A 23,109-nucleotide genomic window follows, 5' to 3' on the forward strand; every position below is an offset into this window, starting at 1 on the left:
TAATTAGCTAAAATTCTAGTTATATAAATAGCTTCATATTTTTTTAACGTATAAACTTTTAAGTCTGCAATAATTTAATAACATTTTTTGCGTTACTTTCTGTCAAAAATATTCATAAATATGCTTTTAAACTTTATGGAATAAAAATATTTTAGGAATGGTATTATAAATATTGTTTACGAATATTAACTTCTAAAACGCTGGTTAATTTTTGAGTTCTTATATAAAAATAAAATAAGCACAAAATTATATATATTAGTAAATGAATCATTTACATCTTTTTCTAAAATATTAAAATGTAATTTAAAGCCATGTAATGAAATTTAAAAATAAAAGCCATAAAAATGAAAACTTACAGAAATTTTAAAAATTAAAGTTTTATTTGCACTTCCAAAATAAATTATTAATTAAAATTTATAAAATTTTCAACAGTAATCTATTGATTTATATTTAGCAAAGATTCTGAAATAATTTATTAATAATATCTGAAATATTTAAATAAAATCCATAATTTTTAAATATTCTAAATAATTTAATAAAGTTAAATCTAATTTTATTCTTTGCGGTTCAAATTACGTGTAGTTTATGTGTTGTTAATATACATACTGTATTTAATTCAATTCAATAAACTTTTATTGTATTAAAAAACAATTTCTTTCGTTTAAGTGAAGTTAAGATACAATACATATAGCAATTGTTAGTTTTAATAACAATATAATTAAAATTGTTTCTCTTACAATTACTAAACATAAGAACAAATGAGACTGTATCAGTCATCAGTCAATAAATTTTTGGAGATAATGATACAAAGTAAATATTGTCTTTATATCAGACTTAAAAAAAAAGTATATAAACACTTTTCGTCTTTAATTATCTCCAATTTAAGAAGATTATATCGGCACCACTATTCATGAGCTTCCTTACATAAACAAAAAATGTATAGTTTAAAACTTTTATTGTTATATCTGTAAGAATTTTAGAGAAACCATGTAATCTTATTAATTATAATAAAGTATTTATTTAACCTCATATGGATGTAAAATTTTTAACCTTAAATGGCAAATGAAAAAATAAATATTATTGATCTATGGACAATCTAAAATATTAGTATACTAATCATGGTTCTACATTTTCTTAACATAAATATATATATGTAAACGAGAAATCATAAGAACTTCATTATTTTCAACGTTAAAAATATGCATAATCTCTGTTGAATCAAAATTTCTGTATAGGAAAGTGCTAAAAATCAAATAGTTTTTATGTAAATAAAAATGCTTTACAAGCTTGCCTCTTTATGAGATGTAGTGTGTATAGTTCTAAATTTAAAAGTTTACTTGTTATGTTGCAATTAAAATTTAAAATACTTTTGTTCATTTACAAAATTTTGTAAATGAACAAAAGTATTCTTGATTAAGTCTAGTGCTATTATACTTTGTTTAGACCATTACGTATATTATATTAGTAACAAACAATAACAATTGGGATTAAAATCATCTTATTTATCTGTTATTAACCTTTAATTTTAAAATGTATCCTTATTTATGATACTTATTATTATTATTATTATTATTATTATTATTATTATACTGAACAGACTAGAAAAAACAAGTATACAACTGAATATAATTATGATCGGAATGCATTTTATTTATTTGTTTTCTAGAAAATATTTGTATATATTCAAGTTTAATACATTTTTAAATTATATTTTCTATTATTTTCGATATAATATTTCGTTTTGTCAACAAACTTAAGGCATAAACATATTTATATCTATAAAAAAAATGATCGATCATCCGTAATAATATGTAATAATATCCGTAATAATCCGTATTTTCACATATTTATGTCTACGTCATAAATATGTAAAAATATAAATTCATCGAAACTATTTTACCAAAAGTCTTATATAAATACTCATTTGTAACAATATTTATAATTTATATCATCAAAACTAGTAAATAATAAGTATAATTCTAGTTACAAGTTTAGGAGAGAATATATATATATGAATTTATGTAAATACAAATGAAACAAATTATATAAAATGTAGAAATACTTTCAGTATGTATTATATAAATCAAATAAAATTATAGAAGGCAAGAATAATGATAACTAAATAAGTATAATTGTTGGGAAGTGAAACAGATGCGAAGAGATATAATGTTATAATTATCATACATACAAATTCAGTATCTAGTTAATTGGAGAGTACTTTGTTGCTTATTTGATTTTGAAAGTTTCAAATTACTTTGAGAATCAAAATATGAAATTTGATAAATATCATTTCCTTTCAATGAATACCTGTCAGTAAAACTGGATAATTATCCTCCGAGCGAAATAATGCAGTAATAATGATTAAACAGAATATTATTTCTAAAAATAATTTATAAATTTCAGCAAGAGGTTTACAATAACAAAAATTTTAAATTAATTTTTTTTTCCATTAATTCTTTTATTAATTAATTAAAAACATTTAAGATTAAAAAGTTGTTTTAACTATTTATTAAAGTTATAATAAAAATTTAATTTAACACTTTAATTTATTTAAATTTTATACATGTTTAAGATTGGAGGTGCACAATAAAAATTCTAACTCTTTCTAGAATAAAGTTTTCGCCTTTAAAATAATTGATTATATAAATCAACAAATTTACTTTGAATAATTGATTAGACAATCTCTAATTTCTTTCATTTCTTGAAATGAGACACTTTCTCATTAAACTTAAGAGCTTTCGAGAGGTTTTACAATTTAACTACTAAGAATTGCTAACAAGTTTCTTAAAATATTTACTTTCAAAGAACTTTACTTATTAATTTAAATTTATAGGAATATAAATTTAATTTTCATTATCTTGCTTGATTTATAATTACTGAGTTAATTTTAATTTACTTTTTCGAAAAAAAAATTTTAAACGTTAATAATAATAATCTTTTGTTAATAAACTTTTATGTCATAAAAGAAAATTTTCTGGTGAAATATGGAACTATACCAGAGGTAATTATTAAAATTTCTGTTAATTCTTTTGAAATCAATACAAACCTCTTATAAAAATATTTTCTATTTCTTATTTTAAAATAATTATTATTAAAACAATAAATTTACAAATAGCATTTTTTAAATTATACTTTTAAATATATTATAAGTAAGGACTAATTCTTCATTTATTTATGCAAAATATGAAAGGTTTGTCGAAGTTTCTAAGTGAACAAATAACATTTAACATTCAAATAACAAGTATAATGTGTTTGATAGTACTTTTAATACAGGAGAAAAGTCAATAAATTCCATTTCCATTTAAGGAAATGCAAAATAATCTAAAGGTACTATCAAAATAAATAATAAAATTTAAAGTAGAACCTGCATTAGATAGTCTTCTGTTGATCCACCAAAATGTGTTCTATACCAAAGATAATGCTTAATAATGCAATACATTTAAGTTGTTTAGAATATTTGATCTCATTTAGTCAAAAAAACATTAAATTTTTATATCAAATTAATTTTAAATCTTTTCTACATCTAAATTAAAAATCGTACTCAAAATGTTATATAAAACATTAATTTTATTATTATATAAGATTTTTTCTGATTTGTATTCAGTTGTCTGATAAAATAAGAATTACTTTTAAGATATTTGCTCTCTTATATAAATAAAATATGAGCCTGAAGTCATATTACAGTACAATAATCAACAATAAGAACGGAACATTGGCTTCCCTGCTGTTATGCAAGTAGTTGTGTTTGTTACTGTATCCGTTATTACGAAAATGTTATCGATCATCAATAAATTTCGATCATTAAGTTTCAAAGTTTACTTACATAACTTTTTTATTCTATATAACAGGAGTGGGCAAGCAAGAGTTCAGTGGGAGCCGAAATGTAGGTTTTGCAAATTGCATGGGAGCCGCAGTTCTGTACTTTTTTATTCTGTACCGCAGTTCTGTATCGCGATTTTATTATATAATATAAATATAATATAAAACAAATATTGAATTTTTTTAATAAACACATTTTCACAAAATTGTGGAAATAAAATTGTAAAAATAATAATAAAAAGCAGAAATTAACACTTTCAGCAAGAGCTGCATGTAACTCAAAAAGAGCAGCATTTGCCCATGTCTGCTATATAATAATACTTTGCTGAAACGATTCGGCAGTTATTTTTAATTATTAATTGTTCACTCCTGCATGATACATATCTTTAATGAGTTATACGGTTTTCAACTTATAAAACGAACTAAATTAGATCATAAAATTATTTCAAATTTGTGTTTAAAATTATTCCATCCATATATTTTAATTTAACATTTTACAAATTTGTTAATTATTAATTCGTAAGTTTTAAATTTAATTAAAATGTTGATAAGTGTGAATTGATATACAATGTTTTTAAAATTAAAAAATAAGTAATGTAAAGTATTTTTAGATTTTTTAAAAATAATTATACCCATTAAAATTGTTAACATTTTATTAGTTCTATTTAATTTTAAGTATTATCGTTTAAAATAATTTTAAAATATTTAAACATGTATCAGTCATATTTAAACTAATCTTTCTTCCTAATAAATTTGATCTCATCTAATTAGTAAAAATGGTAATTATGTTACTATTAATATTAATGCTTTAATTAATTTCATTTAAAAAAATTGATTTTAAACAATATTTTACAACTGCATTTGCAAAATTTAATTATATTTAGTTTTTAACATTACATATAACATTGACATTTATATCACGTAAAGGACTTTAAAGGATACGTCACCTACGTGTTGATATTCCTTTTATATGTTGTTTTATATATTAATTCTAAAAATAAGTTGTTTCCAAAATTATTTATGTAACTGTGTAAAGTGTCTACGTGTATTAATGTATATGATTATAAATAATTTACATATATATAACTATTTTTAAATAAATTTTATAGGTTTATAGATTATAATTATATTTATAATTCTGGTTATACACGATACTTTGTAATCAATCAAGGACGTGATTACTGTTGGATACTATTTCAGATAGGTCAAATCGTTATAAAAGGTTATTATCAAGGATGCCTAAATCAGCAATGATGAAAACAACTTATCTTTCTCGAATGTATGCAATTTGTTTTCTAACCAACAATAATTATGTGGTTCGAATTAGAAGTTTGTGTACGTTGCCTCTTAAATGAATTGAACAATGTTCTTGGCAAATTCTAACAGTCAGAACAATTTGAAAGCTATGACGTGCAGAAAAATCCATTTTTTTCGTAATATTTATTGTTTTTGATAGACTAAATCCATTGAATGGAGTTTTAATTCACTATTTTTTCTTATTTTGATGTACACTTTTTCTTTCTTTAAATCTTGCAATGCAACACTGTCATTTGCTAAAAATTAAGCTCTAATAATTAAATTTACATATCTGAAATAAGGATATACAGATCATGGAAAATATAATCTTTATCTGTATTTTTCTATTCGCATCTCTGTTTTTTTTTCTTATCTCTTCTCTCGTAATGAAATAAATGAATTGTCATTTATTTTGATATTATCATAACTATAGAATTATATATGCGAATACATGTTGAATAAAATAAATTATTTTAATAATAATTTGGACATGTAATAAATTAGACAAACATAAAGAAAACTCACGTTTACGATTGGAATTGACAAAAATTTTTGACAAAACCAGTTTAGTAATTGGGCTGCAATTTAAAATATATATATATAGACCTATAAATGCCCACCGTCTGTCCTTCCTTAATCTCGAAAACGGTGTTAGATAGATAAAACTCGACACCACATATAGAAAGCTAACTATAAATGAACTTTCGATCTAGAACGGAAGTTCATATATAGTTTTAATATGATTTCAATTCAAAAATTTTCCCCAGAACGGACTTACATAGATGGCAGGCATGACTGTTTTTATTAGGAAAAGTACGATTACATCGGCAAGACACTATTAATTTGAGATGGAAAACATATACAATATTTTAAATTAAATAAAAATATGATTAAAAAGTGCAGCCCGGCATTGACGATGTCTTAATAATTTTTGTTCGTTAAAATTTAGGGTTTATATTTTTAAATAAACCAACACATGTTTCTTATGAGATACTTATTGACATGTTGCCTTTGTATATGCCTATGAAAATCTTAATTCTCGGTAATGATAGAAAATGGATATAAAAAACAGAACAAAATGGATCTTCAACCCCATTTCGAATAGCATGATTATTCAATTTTCCAGCTATGAAAAACATGCAGAATCTCGAATTTCCAAGCTTATTTTAAGAAAACAATTACGTATAATGTGAAATCATATCCTTTCTAATTTTCTTTAGTGAATTTATGAGATGATGATAGACTATAGTAGTTATTTTACTGCTTATAGTCTATAAATAGGTTTATACAGTAAAACGTATACAAGACAAAACCTGAATAAAACAAAAACCTTCCTAAACGGAAAAAATACTGTATTTTGTAATGTGGAATTCTTGTTTACACAGATTTTACTGTACATATAATCTGTATGCAGATCAATATATATATATATATGTTTATATTTATAATATCTGTCTGAAAATCACTGTCGTAGACTGCTATCAATTAAATATTTATTTTAAAATACTGATATTCATTTAATAATTTTAAAAAACAAAAAGTTAAGAAGTAAAGAAAGGCTTTATAAATACTATTCGATAGCAGAGTAGGTATGAAAACATCTGTTTTAATATTAAGAAAATCAGAATAATTTTCGCTTATAAAGGCAAAAGGAATGAATGTAGCAAAGCGCTGCTAGTATATACTTCGAATTACTAGAAAATATGTTAACATCAAAAACGTGTTACTGATATCATTAATGAAATTCTCTCATTTAATTTGATATCTAATAATTATTTTTTACAGTTTATTAAAAAGTCAATAAGCTAAAATATTAAACGCACTAGATATTCGAAAATAATTAAATAAAAGTAAATTAAAAGTAAGCAGAAGTATTTTGAATAAATGTTATAAAAATTATTATAAATGTTAAATAATCGAATGTATGAAACTATGCAAGAAAAAGCCTAATTATGATCACATTACTTAATAAATGCAAATTTTTGTGTGTAATAATGCATTTTTTAAGAGAAAATGAAATTTACTTGTAATAACGAAATGAATTATTGTACTATCCTCCGACTTGCTTAAGTAAGACCTTCGATGTAAATAACATTTCTCTATTTTAGCAGATATACATATAATAACATTCTTTATCTAAAATATATATTTTTCCATTAAATTTCTATAAATATCTGTTCAAAATGTTCATAGACATGGAAAATTTCTATTCTATAATATTATTTTTTAAAACAGATTTAAATATTTTTAGTAGGCACTTATATCGCATATATTGGTTAATAAGAAGCATTCAACAGTGTATTGCATATAATAATAATAATAATTTTGATAAAACTAAACTTTTTATCAAAACTCAAGTTATCCAATAGCAGAATCTATATAAATGCTTACGTAACCTACATTTGATAACGTTCTCCTTTTACAAATTCTTCTAGTTATATACTTTTTAGGCAGCAGTTAATAAAACGGTCGTTCCAAACGTTCAGAATTTAGAAAACTGTAATAATGTTATGCTTTCTATGAATTTCTACATTTTTATAGACTCGCGTTAAATAAACTGCAATACATAACTCCTCTACTAAAGAAGAAAAAATTCACAAAATAGCTATGATCATCAAACCTGGCTATAAATACTGATATAGAGATAGAAACTCATAACTTGTCTGAGAAATTTTTGTCTACATTTTTTTTATTTCTTTGTCATAATAAAAAGAAATGTTTATAGAGTTTTTACTTAAAGATTGTATGAAAGAAAAATATGTTTAAACTATACGAAACAAAAATTTATAAGTTACATATAATATATTTTTCATTATACTTTTACTGTTATTGATAGTATATATACAAGAGAAGAAAATTACTGAAATTTACCTAATGCATTTCTATAGATGAAAAAAGTGAAGATTTCACTGACTAATTAATCAATAATTCTCAATTTTTCATTTCAAATCAATCAAAGATGTAATACAGAAATTTTGTTATAAAATTCGAATGAATGGACATTTAGAGTCGTATAAAAACTCAGAAAACATTTTATGATAGTTTTAGTGAGGAATTATATACCGTACGGTCCTGAAAAATCTATTTTAATCGAGAATTCATCATCGACTTTTCTGAAATTTTAAAATAAAAAGATTTAGATGCATTGACAAAAAACGCACAGAAAATGTTTTTATAAGCACACGTCATTCCTATTAAAGTACATGATAAATTGCATCATTAGATACACCCGCTCACACTATCTTCGTTTCGAAAAACACTTAAATTGACTTGTAAGATATAAGTTATTAAGCTGATATATGGTCACATAACATTCCGAGCACTTCATAATTTGTCCAACACAAAAACTTATATATAACTTATAGACCTATCTGTAATATTCAACTTGAAACAGCTGACATTTTCCTCTTAATAAAACATGTAAAGAAAGAAAAACGGAAATTTTTAAACTAAAGACAGTTTTCTAATATATAAAAATTGATTATTTATGTCTAACATGTCTAACTACGCTTTGATGTTTTAATTATTCAGAAATTTACATTTTATCGCTTTAAAAATCTTGATTTTATAGTTTTTATGACGTGTGCAAGATTTTCTAAAATAATATAATTAATCTATAATAAAGTAAAAACAATTCTGAAGATGCGTACTACTAAATGGTAATTAGTTTATTAGAAATAAAACATTTTATAAATAAAAATCATTTTAAATTAACAATGTCTTAAGTTTATCTGATTGAATTATGTACTGTACTACACATTATATTAGCCAGATACGCTGTATATTGTTTTTTAGCTTAATTCTGAAATTATATAAAAAATATAAGTAAAACGTCATATTTCTATAAGCACAACTACATTATTTTACAATCTAAAAATAACCCCCATGTAAAATTTCACAATGCTTAAATTTTCTACATAATCTATTGCAAAATTTCATTTTTATTCACTGTAAATACAATTAAAAATGTAAATTATCACTTATAATTTTTATATATTTTTCACTATTTAAAATATATTTTTGACTTGTCTAACTGTACATTTTGTATATTGGATTTGTTTGGATTATATCCTTTGTTTTGTACATTCTTTGTAGACAATCTAGAAACTTTTGTTATTCCTTAATAAAATAACGCAGTTTTGTTTTATATCTTTAAGAAGTTTTAAGATTTTTGTTCTCATTTCTTCTTAGTGAGATTGTGACCTTTAAGATATCTTTATTGTACTTGTTATCCTGTCCGGGTTCTTCTTCGAGTGCTATAGTTGATACTATGCCACGAAGGGATACATTTCTTACAAAGAAATCGATAATTCATTATTGTACTTTTTCTATAAGATATTTTAATAAAAAAACTTTCTTTGTTATTTTTCCTTTATTTTTTGTATAGTAAAAACTATTTTAAGTTATCTGTAGCTAATAGAAAATTGAAAATAAGTTATAAAATAAATATTTGCTTACATAATTATCATTTACGAAATTATAAAAATTCCTTTTAATATATAAACTAGTGATTTTTTTTTAATTACTAAAATATTTTTTCAATATAATTTACTGTTTTATTTGATATAGTTTAATATTATTCCAATATTAATGTTATAATATTTTTCTTTTATCTTTCATCATCATATATCTTCGTTTATCTTTACGCAATTTTATCCACGGATTCTACTAAAATTATTTGATAGATAACGCTTCAACTCGTAAAATTTTTCTTGTTTTATCACCTTTAATCGTTAATCTATGTTTTTTCAAGACAACATTCACTAAGTTAAGAGCTTATTCTTTGATTATTGAGCTGCAATTTGAAAAATTGTACAACTATAAATTTCCACTGTCGTTCGTCTGTCTTTCTGTCTGCCTGTTCGTCCTTAATCTCGAGAACGCTGTTAGATAGATGAAACTAAAAACCAGGTATGGAAAGCCTATAGGCAGGAGGCCCCGATTAATTCGATTTAGCCCGGATGTCACGCTATTTCAATTCAAAAATCTTTCCCAAAACGGAGTTACGTAGATAACTGGCATGATTCTGTTATTATCAGGAAAAGTATCGTATCCAGGGGCAGGACACTACTAATTTGAAATCGAGAGCATATATTTTAAATTAAATAATTAAAAATATGATTAAAAATTACAGTCCAGCAATAATTTTTTCTCGTACTATTTAATCTATATTTATATCTATATACTAGCTGCAAGGACCCGCTTCGCTGGGATTTTATTTGTATGTAATATAGTTTTTTATATACATAAAAGACTATTTTTATAAGTAATCTAGAATCTAGCTGCAAGGACCCGCTTTGCTGGGCAAAAAGTAACGATAGTGAAGATTAAGATAATTACATTATAGCCAATCTTACCCGTTTTCACAGAATGCAAGAATTAGGTCCCCAATTTCCGGACTAATTAGAGAATTTTAACATGAGTCTAAAAATATGTTCGATTTCCCGCAAAAACGCAAAAAACCGCCTGTAAATCTTGCATGCCACTTTATGTTAACACTTCCTTTGTTAGTCAACTCTTCCATTGTTAACACTTCCACTGTTAACACTTCTATTGTTGACACTTCCATTGTTACACATCTTCGAAGTCAACCACTTTCAACCCCATATCTCCCGCACCCTTATAGCAAAGAATGCAAGAATTAGGTCCCCCGTTTACAGACTAATTAGAGAATTTTTACGTCCAGTCAAACGAACTATTTTCAATTTGATCAATTTTCTGGAACGTTTACAATCGTTCTATAATCGAACCAATTCGATTATATGTGTAACAATGGAATAATCGAATCAATTCGATGTGTAACAATGGAAGTGTCAACAATAGATGTGTTAACAATAGAAGTGTTAACAGTGGAAGTGTTAACAATGGAAGTGTTGAGTAGCAAAGGAAGTGTTAATATAAAGCGGCATGCAAGATTTACAGGCGGTTTTTTGCGTTTTTGCGGGAAATTGAACATATTTTTAGACTCATGTTAAAATTCTCTAATTAGTCCGGAAATTGGGGACCTAATTCTTGCATTCTGTGAAAACGGGTAAGATTGGCTATAATATAATTATCTTAATCTTCACTATCGTTACTTTTTGCCCAGCAAAGCGGGTCCTTGCAGCTAGTCTTATATATTATTATAGTTTAATTTTTTAAGATTACACTTTAAATATTTAAATAACATTTATAAAATTATAATAAAACCACCCAAAATATAAGATCGTTTAAATATATAATTTACTTTCATAATTTTGTTCTTGTTTGAATAGAAACATCAAATATTCTCTCTTAAAACGTGAAAATAATCGAAAATACAGATTGACCCAAAAGTCAGTTAACTTTGTTTTTTGCAAGAAATTCAGCAATTTGTGAAAATATATTAAGGTATTTATATAGTATTTTAAATTAGACTGAAATTTAGTATTCACGCTGGTTAACTGAGTTTTAGGCCTTTCTTTATTATGAAAACAATATTTAAGTGAAATAATTAAAATCGTTTTGAATTCAAATAATATTAGTTCAACTTATTTGCATATTTTAAACATTTTTAACCTTAAAATTTTTATACTAATAAAATAAATTAATACGATATCTGTTTTTACTGTCGTATTAATATTTAATAGCTTCTACTTTCGTACATAATTAATTCGGTAAATATTAACATCGTTTTTTTAATAACTTAATTTATTTTTAAACTTTATAAATATTAAATTCTAAAATCTTCACATAAATATACATACAGATATAACTTTTTCTAATAGATAATTTGTTTGTTTATTTTATAATAAAATTTTTATTTCATGCAGAAAAATTGGCAGTTTTCTTTTTTAAAGTTATTAATTATAAAATAACTTTACAAACATTTTAGTTAACTTCTACATATTTAATAAGAAAATCGAATATTTTATAAATAAAATAATATGAGAAAATAGTGTAAGTAAATTCATTCGAATTAATTTTTCATGAAAAATATGTATTACATACAAAGTTTTCCATTAAAATCTTGTTTAAAACTTCATAAATATTTAATTTTATATTATATGTTCTTACAACTAGGCCTACTAATATTATTTCGAAATTCCTTTAATTAATAGACAGGTGGATCACATGTCTTTTCGTAAAGGATAAAAGTATTTTCTTAACTGTAAGTTACTTCCTTAAATTCCATAAAAAATAAATAATCAGATAAATACATCCTACTTTGTATGTGTATAATTATAATTATGAAATTTTAAACATTTATCCGGAAATTTATATAAAAGAAAGTGATCCAAAAGTCAGTTACCGACATCTATTCTAAGTTCTTAAAATAATCTTACAATATAACTCGTTTAACTGACTTTTGGGCCACTCTATATATTTAACGAAACGTATATTAAATTTTATTCACGCTATTATAAGTTTAATTTATTTATTTTACAATTTTATTCCATAAATATGAATTTACATTTAAAAAAAATTAAATTGGATAAATTTGCTCGCATTTTCAGATTGAGGAAATGAATTAAATTGTATGTAATTCTTTCACTTTAGAAGTTTTTGATAAAAATAAATAAATAAATAAATGTATTTAAACTTGTTTTATATTCAATATTTCCGAAAAACGTATTAGGAAATATTGAATATAAAACAACATATTTTATTTTTTTATTTAACATTTGATTCTGTAATATCAGTTTACTTAGAAATAGAAATATTCTTTACAGTTTTTTAAACAAGAGCTAAAATATAAATATATTTTTCTTGTATTTACTTTTTTTTATAAATAATGAAAGAAGCTTTAAAAAATATAAAAATTTCTCCATCATGTAAATACTACTGGAAAGAAAATAATTTGAATTTTTCATGTGAAAAACGAACGTCGTCATTTATTTCCAGAATGTTGATTATATCAATGTTATTTGAATTATAAAATTTGCAAATGTTTTAACTATTATAAATACTCATACATTAAATTTTTCCCATTTATATTTTCTCTATATACATTCTAATTATTAAATTAACAATTTATATTAATTAGATAAAAACACAATTATATTTGTTTTTAATAACACTAATGGTTTCAACGAAGAACGAATTCGAAGTGTTCTTTAGGAAAAATTTCTTGTTTTATATTTTTTAATTCAATTAACTTTAATTGTTATTAGTATTATATAAATAAATTTTTAAATACTGTTAATACACATTAATTAGAATTAATTATTGCTTACTGTTATAATGATAATAACAATGATTTAATTGAATTTAGCTTCAAAATCATACAGAGTATTATGATTTAATTTAACAATTTCTTCCTGGAATAATTTTATTTTTACGAATATTTTATGAAGATATTTATTATGTTAGATATGTTTAATGTTAGAAATAAGCTAAATATAATGCTAAACTACAGTATACCTATATATAATTTTCAAGATTTTAAATGAAAATTACTTATTCTTTGTCAGTTATTTATTGGAAATGTCACAGCTTCAAAAACAATAAAAATTATAATATATTGTTCTTGTTAAAGATTTACAATAATTATTCAATATCTTAAATAATTATCTCAAACTCTAATAAACATTTTCAATTTATTATTCACCGCACTTTTGTCAATAATGCCAACTGGGCATGTTAATATTACTAATGTATATTATTTTCCAAGGGTTATGTTAGTATTTGCCATGTATATTTGTTTATCAATGGCTACAATAAACTTCACGGAAGTAAACAGAGAATTTAAAGTGATTATTGTAATGTATCTTTTCAATATGCTATCTTCAGGAAAGCTTCTTAAGAAGTAAAACTATATTCTTAACAAATTTTAATTAAAATGAATATCGAATTAATGTATATTATCAATAAGATATTGAACTTATTTCGTTTTGAAGTTGAAAACTTTTGCAAAGGAAGTTTTTAATATCCTATTACTATATATCTATATCTATATATATAAATGGACGTGTGTGTCCCTATATTTCACTTTTCCGCAAAAACTACACATCGCACGTGAATGGTGTTTGTATGTGGTAGTAGCCCCAAGTCTCCATTCGTGCATAGGGGTAGTTGCGTCTCGATAGCTATAAGGATGAGGGAGATATGAGGCTGAAAGTAGTTGAAAGTGGCTTTCTATTTCGAATGTTTTGTTCGAATTTGTTCGAATTAAATTCGAACATAAAATTCGAATATTGGTTCGATTATAGAACGATTGTAAACGTTCCAGAAACGTTGAAAATAGTTCGTTTGACTAAACGTAAAAATTCTCTAATTAGTCTGGAAACGGGGGACCTAATTCTTGCATTCTGTGAAAACGGGTAAGATTAGCTATAATGTAATTATCTTAATCTTCACTATCGTTACTTTTTGCCCAGCGAAGCGGGTCCTTGCAGCTAGATTCTAGATTACTTAGAAAAACAGTCTTTTATATATATAAAAAAAACTATATTACATACAAATAAAAACCCAGCGAAGCGGGTCCTTGCAGCTAGTATTAATATACAGTGGTATCGTACTTCGAATTTAGCATTCGAACTCTGAAGCGTTTGAAGTTAGAGTCGTTCGACGATTAATAAAATATAATTTGTAATAGAAAGTTTATATTCATGTAAATCACATTCACTATTATTTACAAGAAATGTGCCTAAAGTTTTTTAAAGTTTTACTTTTAACATTATATTTCTGATTTCCTATATTATAATAAAGGACAATCGTAAATACATGATAAATTATATATACTCTCCCCTAGAAGATTGAGTTTGAATTAAAATTTATTTTATACTAGTGTTTACATCACCCAAATAGTTTCTAAGTAAAAGACATTGATACCATTTAAAATAATTGTTCTTAAAATATTAACTGAGTGGTTAGTGAATAAATATTATTCAAGCCATACTATATAAATGAAACGATTAAAAAATAATATATCTGTGTTTGATCCAGTGGAATTCGTATCCGTCGATGATATGATGAATTTCTTATTGTCTAAGCAGTGTTTCTTAATTTGGAATGCTTGTTATCTGGAAGTGGAGGACTTCGAAACACTTCTTCTGGGAAATAAAATGTATTCCTTTTTTTTAAATAAAATTTTTATACCATTTTTTCACTTTTTAGTTGAAAACTCAGCCTTTTTTTAAAACGAGAGCTTAATAAAAATGTGCCAATATTAATTTAAATGTATAATTTTAATGGCTATACATTTTGTTTTGTTATAAATCTCTGATCTAAATATAACATTTATACGTTTTTATATTAAGGAATTGTTTCAGGTGAATTTTTACTCTAAATCTGTTAGTTGTGTCTAAACCTTGATCAAAATATGCGTGGAAACATTGCACAATCTTACCCTTTCAAATAGAAAACTGAACGAACTTTTTCTTGGGGGATGTAAAAATGCTTCTTGAGAATTCGAGGAATACAGATAGCTGAAAAAATTAAGAATCACTGATTTAAGCTAACAGAATATGTTTAGTTTCAGATCTTATCCGAAAAGAATTTTTTTCTTTTAATCTTGATGTATTTTCTTTGGATGAACGTATGATTTATAATCTGTACTTTGGATATTTCCATCTTAATCGTTACTTTTCAGATTATTCTGTTGATACCTTTAGAAGCTATCAACTATGAGAAGTTCCAAATAAAATTTGATAATACTCAATTCCAATTACCTATTTTTATTTAAATTTAATCTATCAATGTTAAGTAATATACACAGAAAAAAATCCTAAAAAGATAGTTTACTATAATTATTCTTCGTATGTTTAATTTTCATTATTATTACTACATAACTGAATTATAAATAATTCATTTCAAATAATGATAATTTTCTTAATTTTTGTTCTAAAAATTTTTGAGAAATTTAGCAGGATAATATCTAATTATAAAATAAAATTTTTGCTGTAATTTTTTAATTAAAAACACATTTTATATATAAATTTAAACGCTTTCGACCTTTGATATTGCTTCAAATTCTATGACTTGGAATTTACAGTTCCTTCCACAGAGAAGTCACATAACTTTACAGTATAAATTTTTATACTGTAAGCAATTTTATACTCATAAATCTTTACTTTTATTCTCAAAAATAAACTGTTTTCATAAGATTGCAAAGAAATTCCCACTTCAAACTTATATAGCGTTTTATAAAGAAAAAAATATATATAGACTATATATATATATATATATATATATATATATTGCAATCTTTAGGAAATCGAAACTTATCTTAAAACCGTGAAACGAATTAAATTTTTATGAATTTATTTTTGATACGATTATAAAAAATTAATTATTTTTTTAATTAAGCAAATATTACAAGTTATTTACTCAAATATATGGTAATTTATTTGTATAGTTATTTCTTTTCATTATTCTTATAAAATATTCTCTTTAATTTGGTATATCTGTAGAAATATATCATTCGATTGTTTGCCTAATTTTATTTAATTGATGATAAAAAATGAATGCTATAGTAAATATATGAAATTTTAATGAATATTTGTTCATAAAAAATACACGGGAAATTTTTTAAGGGAGAATAAACAAGCCAATTCTCTATAATAATGGCATTGAGATATACATAATTTATGAAATACAACTTTATTAAATTACTAAAGACTATTAAACGTTAATTCTCATTATTGACATTTTAAAAATTAATATTTAATGTTGACTCTTATTATTGATTCTATTTAATTTTAAATAGTCTTGTAAATAATTTATCTCGTTCAAAACAACAATAATCAAGTTAAAATAAGTGAACATAGCGAAAACCAAGACGAGAATCTGAAACACAGTTTCTGATTTGTTAAAACCGTTTACAGGCAATTTACTTTAATTGATATATGTAAAAATAATTAGTTTTATCCATCTGGGAGACAATATAAAAGCTGATTTTAATGTTATTTCAAATAAATATATTATTATGTTATTTTAAACGTTGTTCTAATGGATACGATTTTATTGAAAAATTTATTTTATTTTAAAATAGTACTATTTTAAAAGATTCACAAATACATTTAATTGTTATAATTTATTTTTTTACGTTAATCTTCGTGCTTTTAATGTGTCGAATTAAGTTATTAAATATAATTACTTATCTAAATGCTTAATTTAGTCAAAAAATTTCGTTTTAATTTAATAATTTTAATATTTTAAATACATGAACATCTATTTAATATTATTTTTTACTGATGATAATAATTTAATGTATTTTTTTTTAAAAATTATAACTTATAACATGATTTATTATTTTCATCAGTTTTTCATGAAAAGATAAGAAGCGATTTCGACTGATCATCTATAAAGATTTTCCATTTGATGAAATAAGCTTTGGAACAAATGGGTGACAAAATCTTTGTACCACAATTTTTTTTTCCTTTATTCGATTTTTGGATTACTGCATTCTTCTCATTTATTTTGTACCTTCTTATTTCAGCATTTTGTTAAAAAATAATGCGATAAATTATTGTAAATAAGCAAAGTTTATCAATAAATTTAGTATACTTTAAGAATAAAAGAAACTATAAATATAGTTTCAAATATTATAGAGTATTTTTAAACGTATTATACATTCTTTTATACACATAGGTTGTATAAAATTTGATGTAACATTGATATATTTTTATTATTGCTAATTTTATAACGTAATTTTTAATATATAAAAATGCACATTGTTAATTTTTCAATGAAATTGTGATGTATAATAACATTATAGATTTATTTTTAATTTTTTTATTTTAATATTTTATTTTATTGCGGATAAGGTAAATTTATTAAAAAATTAATGTTCTAATTTATAATAATAGTTTCGTATATTTTAAAATAAATTAATATTACTATTTTGAAATGCAAATTTTATGTATAAAAATCTATATTGTTAATTTTTCATAAAACTTATGGAGTATAATAACATTTTAATTTAAATTCCGACAATGGTTTCACGGAACACTTACAACCATTCACTAATTTTACTATAAACCTTTGTAATCTCATTCTGAATACAACATTGAAAACTCTCCTTGCGTGTAATGTAACATCAAATGAGAGAGACATTAAATTACCCATTATAAACAGAAATTTCAATATTAATCTAACTATCACATAGAAAATATATAGATATGAGTATATTTCATTTCAGATAACTAAAAATTTGTTGATTCTTGGAAAATTGGTGTCAAATAACTTTTATCGCCCGTTTCATCTCGACTAAGCGAAATGATGCTTTACAAATATTTGTTCCGACCTTAGTAACTGATATAAATTCCATGTTTGCTTGTCACAGTTATTATGACATTTATGTCTATTTTTACTTTATGATGTTCATTTTTAATCTGTATTTGAATAATATTATAAAAGTAATATTTATTTAATATTCTAATTTAATAAACTTAAAATAAATTATTACTTGTTTGAAGTTTTGAGAATTTGTCTATTAAAACATATAAATATTACATATTTTAATATAAACAATGCTTAAATCGAATAAAAACAATTCAGCAAAAAATAGTGTAAGTTAATAGTAAGCTATATATATATTTATATTTATATTTATTTATTTATTTTTATTCAACAACAGACTGAATAAAAGAAGATATACATATAGATACAAGTATATTGGACAGAATTCATCATTCTGTCTTCAATGTTGAATCGATCTACTTCTCCAGATGATATACTTATCCATATCGTTATNTGAAATTTTAATGAATATTTGTTCATAAAAAATACACGGGAAATTTTTTAAGGGAGAATAAACAAGCCAATTCTCTATAATAATGGCATTGAGATATACATAATTTATGCAATACAACTTTATTAAATTACTAAAGACTATTAAACGTTAATTCTCATTATTGACATTTTAAAAATTAATATTTAATGTTGACTCTTATTATTGATTCTATTTAATTTTAAATAGTCTTGTAAATAATTTATCTCGTTCAAAACAACAATAATCAAGTTAAAATAAGTGAACATAGCGAAAACCAAGACGAGAATCTGAAACACAGTTTCTGATTTGTTAAAACCGTTTACAGGCAATTTACTTTAATTGATATATGTAAAAATAATTAGTTTTATCCATCTGGGAGACAATATAAAAGCTGATTTTAATGTTATTTCAAATAAATATATTATTATGTTATTTTAAACGTTGTTCTAATGGATACGATTTTATTGAAAAATTTATTTTATTTTAAAATAGTACTATTTTAAAAGATTCACAAATACATTTAATTGTTATAATTTATTTTTTTACGTTAATCTTCGTGCTTTTAATGTGTCGAATTAAGTTATTAAATATAATTACTTATCTAAATGCTTAATTTAGTCAAAAAATTTCGTTTTAATTTAATAATTTTAATATTTTAAATACATGAACATCTATTTAATATTATTTTTTACTGATGATAATAATTTAATGTATTTTTTTTTAAAAATTATAACTTATAACATGATTTATTATTTTCATCAGTTTTTCATGAAAAGATAAGAAGCGATTTCGACTGATCATCTATAAAGATTTTCCATTTGATGAAATAAGCTTTGGAACAAATGGGTGACAAAATCTTTGTACCACAATTTTTTTTTCCTTTATTCGATTTTTGGATTACTGCATTCTTCTCATTTATTTTGTACCTTCTTATTTCAGCATTTTGTTAAAAAATAATGCGATAAATTATTGTAAATAAGCAAAGTTTATCAATAAATTTAGTATACTTTAAGAATAAAAGAAACTATAAATATAGTTTCAAATATTATAGAGTATTTTTAAACGTATTATACATTCTTTTATACACATAGGTTGTATAAAATTTGATGTAACATTGATATATTTTTATTATTGCTAATTTTATAACGTAATTTTTAATATATAAAAATGCACATTGTTAATTTTTCAATGAAATTGTGATGTATAATAACATTATAGATTTATTTTTAATTTTTTTATTTTAATATTTTATTTTATTGCGGATAAGGTAAATTTATTAAAAAATTAATGTTCTAATTTATAATAATAGTTTCGTATATTTTAAAATAAATTAATATTACTATTTTGAAATGCAAATTTTATGTATAAAAATCTATATTGTTAATTTTTCATAAAACTTATGGAGTATAATAACATTTTAATTTAAATTCCGACAATGGTTTCACGGAACACTTACAACCATTCACTAATTTTACTATAAACCTTTGTAATCTCATTCTGAATACAACATTGAANATGAACATCTATTTAATATTATTTTTTACTGATGATAATAATTTAATGTATTTTTTTTTAAAAATTATAACTTATAACATGATTTATTATTTTCATCAGTTTTTCATGAAAAGATAAGAAGCGATTTCGACTGATCATCTATAAAGATTTTCCATTTGATGAAATAAGCTTTGGAACAAATGGGTGACAAAATCTTTGTACCACAATTTTTTTTTCCTTTATTCGATTTTTGGATTACTGCATTCTTCTCATTTATTTTGTACCTTCTTATTTCAGCATTTTGTTAAAAAATAATGCGATAAATTATTGTAAATAAGCAAAGTTTATCAATAAATTTAGTATACTTTAAGAATAAAAGAAACTATAAATATAGTTTCAAATATTATAGAGTATTTTTAAACGTATTATACATTCTTTTATACACATAGGTTGTATAAAATTTGATGTAACATTGATATATTTTTATTATTGCTAATTTTATAACGTAATTTTTAATATATAAAAATGCACATTGTTAATTTTTCATAAAACTTATGGAGTATAATAACATTTTAATTTAAATTCCGACAATGGTTTCACGGAACACTTACAACCATTCACTAATTTTACTATAAACCTTTGTAATCTCATTCTGAATACAACATTGAAAACTCTCCTTGCGTGTAATGTAACATCAAATGAGAGAGACATTAAATTACCCATTATAAACAGAAATTTCAATATTAATCTAACTATCACATAGAAAATATATAGATATGAGTATATTTCATTTCAGATAACTAAAAATTTGTTGATTCTTGGAAAATTGGTGTCAAATAACTTTTATCGCCCGTTTCATCTCGACTAAGCGAAATGATGCTTTACAAATATTTGTTCCGACCTTAGTAACTGATATAAATTCCATGTTTGCTTGTCACAGTTATTATGACATTTATGTCTATTTTTACTTTATGATGTTCATTTTTAATCTGTATTTGAATAATATTATAAAAGTAATATTTATTTAATATTCTAATTTAATAAACTTAAAATAAATTATTACTTGTTTGAAGTTTTGAGAATTTGTCTATTAAAACATATAAATATTACATATTTTAATATAAACAATGCTTAAATCGAATAAAAACAATTCAGCAAAAAATAGTGTAAGTTAATAGTAAGCTATATATATATTTATATTTATATTTATTTATTTATTTTTATTCAACAACAGACTGAATAAAAGAAGATATACATATAGATACAAGTATATTGGACAGAATTCATCATTCTGTCTTCAATGTTGAATCGATCTACTTCTCCAGATGATATACTTATCCATATCGTTATCTAAGCGGATTTATTCTTTGTTTTGTACAATATATTTTATCATATGTTTGTTTGTTGGAAAGTTTTTTCCGGGTTATACATCGCCATTTGTTTTAAAATTAAAGCAGTTTATTTACTCCACTCGACCTTAAAATTCATTTTCTACGATTCATCTCCGTGCTACTACATCTTAGTTAATAATGAGTTTCTTCGCTATTTATTGTAAAAGACTGGCGATTAACCTTACTATACCTTAAACCAATCTACATATCACCATTTGTTAGCAAGATTTAAAACAGTTTAGACACTCTAGATGACCTTCTTTCATTCATCTTTACTCCAATTGTAAAACCAGCTGCTTGAAGGCAGCCGAGAAAGCTTGAAGGAATCCATTGAGTTTTAGTCAATAAAAATTTCCTTCTAGCGCAAGTTCCATTATTTATCCTCTCACAATCTTTGAGTAACTGTAAAGTGCTTTCGTTGAGAGTAATTATGCATCATTAACCTGTTGCATTAAAACGCATTTACAATTTTCCTCACGTATAACAGCATCCCAAGACAGCTGTTCTTATAAGGCGACGATCATTAATATAAACCCTCTGATTTATCTTAATGATTATGAGCATTGACCTAGAAGAATGGATCGTTTTCGGACAATTGCGCGAGCATGATCATCTTCTTCATGAAATATGATCTGTATCTTTCTTCGATAATCAGACTCCTATCAATAGTTAGCAAAAGCTTCTTCTCTACTTTTATAATCAAAGAAAGAACTGTATAGTGAAATTTACCGTTGGATATCTTCGAAGCACACGACTGTCATTAAGTACATTTATCGTACCTTGATTATTTGAAAATAATGTCTTTCGATCTTAATGCCAATTCTCACGAAAGTATATTTCTTTGGTAAAGGTAGTTTACACAGTATTTTTTATCTACACGATCGGATTTTCCATGTTTTTCGACCTATAATTTTATAAAGATTTCGTGCAAACAGTTTGTAAATCTGTATAGTAATTCAGCTCATGATCATTAATGCTAATGCTTCAAACTCAACAATTTTTAAGTTTTTTTTTTAATTTATTTNTGGAATGGTCGACACCTTAAGGATTGTTGAAACTTTGAAGGAGATCGATGAGCAAATTAGATGCATTTTGTACTGTACAATAAACGGCAATGAAAGTAGGAATAAATATAAAAAGTTTGTTGTTACAATTAAGATTAAATAAATTCTCACTATTTATAAATAATGTATATATATTGCCTTTACAACAGATTGCTTCCATTGGTGAAATGCAAAAGAATTTTCAGTTATTCATCTCCCGAATGACTGGAAAATTTTCTACAGTGCGTAAAATCAATAAAATTTTTGAAATATTACAATTGCATCTATCTGAAACTACCGACTGAAATTGAATGACTTGTCAAGATTTCAAATGTATAGCTTAAATAACTTTTTAAAAATATTTCTAAAGAACAAAATGGAAATAAGGAGT

At 23.5% G+C, this 23,109-nt stretch overlaps 1 protein-coding gene across 1 annotated transcript in view; it reads right to left on the reverse strand.

Annotated features, from left to right (window-relative positions):
• The window catches only part of LOC111631246 (Down syndrome cell adhesion molecule-like protein Dscam2), a gene marked incomplete at its 5' end in the record, with an annotated part of 100,264 nt that overhangs the window by 76,032 nt on the left and 1,123 nt on the right, over positions 1-23,109 (reverse strand). The gene's annotated exons all lie outside the window — the stretch shown is intronic.

This window comes from Centruroides sculpturatus, unplaced genomic scaffold (genome assembly GCF_000671375.1).
Source record: "Centruroides sculpturatus isolate CEXI.00-Female unplaced genomic scaffold, Cexi_2.0 scaffold43, whole genome shotgun sequence".
Lineage (NCBI taxonomy): Eukaryota > Metazoa > Arthropoda > Arachnida > Scorpiones > Buthidae > Centruroides > Centruroides sculpturatus.